Genomic DNA, 5,408 nt, shown 5'->3' with positions numbered 1-5,408 from the left:
AGGAGGAGTGTTGACTTTGCTTTACTTTATGACACAAGCAACCACTCCCACACCCACTCTATGACCAGCCATACCTCCCCACCTTACCTAGGTCACATCAATGTCCTTTCCACTCAATCATCACTTCTTCCCACGTTTTTGAGAGCTAGATATTCATCCTCTCTCCTCATTTTCTCTCATTTGCTCTCATTTCACAAGAAGATCAAACTCTTTTCTCTCTCACTTTCTCTCTCTAGAAATTCGAGATTCAAGGGCTGATCTTGAGTTTTTCCTCCACATTTGGTAAACATAATCCATTTCCTTTATGATTATCTCAATTATTTCCACTCAAATCATGGATATCTTACACAAACTTCATTATAATTGTGTTAGAGCTTCGAATCTTCAAGGGATTCTTCAAGTGTTCTTGGGTTGAACACTTCTCTTCTTCAACACTTATCTACTGAAATCACACAAGGTGAGTTCATACCCCTACATTTTCATGTTTTCTCGAGTTTTTAGGGGGGGGGGGGGGAATACAAGTTAAAACACCAAGAACATAACTAAAATTTTCTAACAGCTTTCATCAGAAAAGTTAGACTCCATTCACGGACTGTTTTGGACGACTTAAACATTTTTGTTTGAAAAACTGTTTTAGGTGTAAGTAGTTCCAGTTCTTAGCTTTAAAATGACTACTTGCACATCTCCAGACGATTTTTCTACAATTTATGGTGATTTTTACAAAACTGCCTATCATTTCAAACACCAATTCGGACCAGTCTGTGATTATGGACTTTTTCACCTAAGTTGAAGGTCATTAAAAATAATGATAAAAATTATGAGTAAACTAGACACATTTTGGGAACTCTTAGAATTTACGGATTTAGTTTTCGACTTCGTATGATTTTTCTATGGCTTTTCTAAAACAGTGCAGGAAGGTCTAATTTAGTTAACATCATATAATTTTCATAACACTTTGTATTATGTTGAGCAAAATGTATAATAATAAATTCTAAGTATTGAGTGTGTTTCTTTGCAAATTTTATCATCATAAACTGAAAATAAGTCATTCATGATAAGATTTATTCATTCATTTAGAACACGTATATAAACTATAATAAGCATAGTTTAATGGATTTCGTAATCCTAACGCTTTTTCATAAAAGAGTTCTTATATATTACAAACGTTTTGGATAAAACTATAATAGGTATAGTTTATGATACATCACATAACACACACGTACAAAAAGGGTACATTCATACAGAAAGGTTTTACACTCCCGCACACGACTTGTAAACTTGTTAACCTAAATTGTGAGACAATCTCTTTCCGTACTTCCGAGTGCGGGATATAAAATCCTGTTAGTTATAATCAGAGTCTCCTGGAGGGAGAACGTGATAGTTGTGTATAGATCTATATTGGGTTTGACACCCCACACCTTGTTGCTAGCTACAGTTGGACCTGCAGGTCTACGGGTGACAAATGTCATTTCAGTCTTACGACGCTTGAGAAACGTCGTGGCAGGTTCATTTAGTCTTAAGTATGATTATAGCGGCTCACATAAGGATATAACAATACATAAAGTTTACGGGATTTTTATAAAACTTAAAAGGGTTTTATGTCGATTTTAAAATCACTTTTATCTCAATAAGTATAGATATTACTGTACACTTTCGGTTTTGGTAATTATGACTACACATCATGTGATACTACATTTATAACTTTAAGTATGGACAATACTTGTTATTTTCTCGGTCCTGAGATTTAGGACTACATATACATAAAGTATTAACAAACATAAGAATTTGCGGGAATTTCAGTTATTTCAAGTGCGTTCATGTCAATTTAAACACATATCATTTTCCTTTAGTAAGAGAGGTTACTTATACATTTTGGTCGTCGGTTATAAGACTACATTACATAAATTTTATAAAGAAAATATCGGATTTTCTGAATACATATCTTCTCGTTTTTACAAGGAAAACGGTTTACTTCTCCAATAAAATCTCTTATGAACTCACCAACCTTTGTGTTGACACTTTTCAAAACTACTTGTATTCTCAGGAATTCAGTGAAAACAGGAAATCAACAACGTTTTGAGGATGGGACGATAGATCTTCAAACAGTTCATTTTGTTTCATAATGTAATTGATTCGAATCATGTAAACATATACTTTGGTGTAACTTTTTCAATTATATTTATGATGGTTGTATTTACTTTGAGCACTATTATACTCGTTGTTGTGATACTCTACATGAAGTCCTCCACCCCCGGACGTTTCCGCCATCCTTGGTTTGGGGGTGTGACAGTCAGTACCACCCGAGGTTTTTGGTCAGATGAACACATGCAAGTTGGATGCGAGGATTCATGAGATCCTGCATGATGAGATTGCTGCGTTGTTCCGGGCTGAGTTTCCGGAACTATTTGGGTCGATCAATACCGCCATGGTTGAGTATTTTGATGAGCGCTATGCAGCTCTCACAGAGACGGCTGTCGCGGCGGCTACAACGGCTGTAGCAGCGGCAGGGGGAGGAGCTAGTCGGGGTTTGCAGTATCGGGACTTCGATAATACGAAGCCTCCCACCTTTGATGGATTTCATGACCCGATTGTTGCTATGAGATGGTTATCGGACGTGGAGGGGTGTTTCTTCACGTGTTCATGCCCTGCTGATTAGAGGGTGAGGTGTGCTCTGAACCTGTTGAGGCTCGGGGCGAAGGATTGGTGGAGATTGACCACGGGGTCATATTCGGATGCGCAGAGGGTTGCGGTTTCATGGGATCAGTTCAGAGGGATGTTCAACACTCGTTATGTTCCGCGAGTTGAGAGAGAGAGAGAGAGAGAGAGAGAGAGATTGGCTCAGGAGTTCCTTGAGCTGAAGCAGGGTTCGCAGTCGGTGACTGAGATCACCAGGATGTTCACAGAGAGGGCGATGTTCTGCCCTGAGTTCGCTTCGGAGCAGGCTCAGATGTCTCGATATCTGAGCATGCTCAAGAGGGATATCAGACAGTTTGTGTCTACGCAGAGGTGCGAGACTTTGTTGGAGTTGCAGGAGGCCGCCAGGCGGCGTGAGTTAGAGATTGAGTTGCAGTTGCGTGAGCTGAGGCAGGCTCCGGTGCAATCGCAGCCGGCGCCAAAACGGTCCAAGACCGTTGATTCTAGAGTGGGAGATTTGAGTAGCCACACTTGTGGGAAGTGTGGGAGGAGTCACACCGGAGTTTGTAGGTCCGGTGGAGCATGCCGCAAGTACGGGAAGGAGGGGCACTATGCGAGGGATTGTCGGCAGTCAGCGCCGATTCGGGATTTGAGGATTTGTTATCATTGTCATCAGGTTGGACATTTGAGGGTCAACTGTCCACAGCTCGCTGGAGGACCAGTGCAGGCTCCAGCACCGGCCACTTTGAGGATCACGGGTGGAGGTCAGGGTGGAGCGGAGCCCCCAAGGGCTCAGGGTCATGCTTTTCAGCTTGCAGCAGAGGAGGTCAGAGCAGTGCCGGATGCAGCTGTGGGTATGTTTCTTTCTTGATGTCTTGTTTATCTGCTAGTCTCATTGTGTGGTTTTCGGTGCGGTATTCGTTGTTATTTGAGGGTTATGGTTTGGTTATGGGTTAGTGTTGGGAATTTCGTTGGTTATCCTTCATGGGGGTTATTAGTGGAAATCTGGCATTGGTCTGAATGCCGGGTAGCATCTGCATTCTGAGGAGTGGTTAGCCGCAAATTGAGGTTCTTTTGAGCTCGGGTCGATCAGTGTTGATATGTGATTTTGTGAAGATTGTTAGTGCTAGTGGGAATCAGTCCGCGTGTAAGTGTTGGTTTTGTGCAGGGTTGTTTTGGGACGTCGGTGATAGCGACTGGTGGTTGATAGTCAGTGCCCTAAGTGGGGGGAGAATTGGAAATTTCTCCGGAATATCGATGAGCATGTGAGGTTGTTTAGCTGTCTGGGATTCAGGAGTGTTTTGTCAGCCAAGAGCGTAGGCTGGTATGAGTAAGTGACAGGCATGTGGGGCGGGATACAGACCAAGGGTATTTGATTGTGGAGGGCCTAGGATCAGGCCGGGATCGAGTTTGTATGATGGAGATAGAGTTTGGAACCCCTAGAGGGCTAGAACGGTATGCATGGGAGGATTTCCCGGAGAGATAACTCGGAGTGATGAATGCTAGTTGAGCGGTCCGGATAGACTGAAGGCCGGTAGGCGTACCAGTCAGGCCGAAGGCTCGGAGAACGGTCCAGCCAGGCTGAAGGCCCTGGAGGGCGGCCCAGATTGGTTGAAGGTTCTGAGAGTGGTCCAGATTGGCTGAAGGCCTGGTAAGGCGATCCAGTCATGCTGAAGACTCTGCAGGTACTGTTAGATCGGTTCGAGGAAATGGATTGAGTATGTCACGATATGTTAGCATTGGTAGGTCTAGCCCCGGGTATTGATCTCAATTTGTGGAGATGGTGCATGGACTCGAGAGTCCTTGCGAGCAGATTCAGAGCATGTGTGTTGCATGGATAGCGGTTATGCTATAAGAGAGTGGTGTAGCATCGGGCGAGAACCGTGGCACTTGTCGCAGTGACAAGGCGGCCAAGTGGATTCCCTTGGTAGGGAAAGAGAGAGGAATATAGTTCCGAGAGTGAGTGTAAGTTCACGGAAGTGAAAACAGCAGCGCAGAGTTATGTTTGGAGTGGTCCAATTATGGTCTTTGAGCAGCATGATTGCGGCAGTAGTATGGAAACACATCCGGATGGGATGTCTGCTGAGGTTGCGGAAGGATTTCCGCGAGGGTAGAGCCAAGAGGCTCGGAAAGGATGCTGGGAGGGAGTCTTGGATTTCCAGTTTGATTCTGATCGAGGAATTGTGTATGTAGTGGTGATTCATCCTGGGGGATGTTTGGGGGTGTCATTAGTGTGGCGGGTTTTTCCATTCCGAGGGTACTAGAGCTAGTTCAGCATGTGCATCAGATTGCAAGAGGAGAACTCATGGGAGTTGCTCTGAGGCTGAAGAATGTGTTATTCTGTCAGCATGGGGATGGATAGAGTTGGACTCGAATCGGGAACCCGGTGGTTTAGGGTTATATTTAGCTCGTAAGAGCCAAGAGATTGTTGTGATCAGAATCGAGGAAGTGCCATGGAGTGGTACTCGGTTGATAAGTGTGGAGCCTGATAGGTGTGGTTATCAGAGGGTGAAGCCGGTGGCCGGCTTGAGGCGGTAGTCAGGACACCGCTAGAAAGGAGAAAGTGAGTTCCGGGTTTCGATGGTTGCGTCTTGAGGAACCTGGTTGGGTTAATGCCAAGTGGTGCGTGGCGGGAGAAGTTCTGGGGTAGAAGTGCCGAAGGCTTCGAGGGCGAAGCCTAATTTAAGTGGGGGAGAATTGTAACGCCCCGTTCCTAAGAGTACCTAATTGTGAGTCCCCGGGATTTAAGAGAAATGATATTTTGGTCATCTTGT

The sequence above is a fragment of the Lactuca serriola genome, chromosome 5, assembly GCF_051521515.1.
Source record: "Lactuca serriola cultivar US96UC23 chromosome 5, Lser_US96UC23_V15, whole genome shotgun sequence".
Classification (NCBI taxonomy): domain Eukaryota; kingdom Viridiplantae; phylum Streptophyta; class Magnoliopsida; order Asterales; family Asteraceae; genus Lactuca; species Lactuca serriola.
This window is presented reverse-complemented; position numbering follows the sequence as displayed.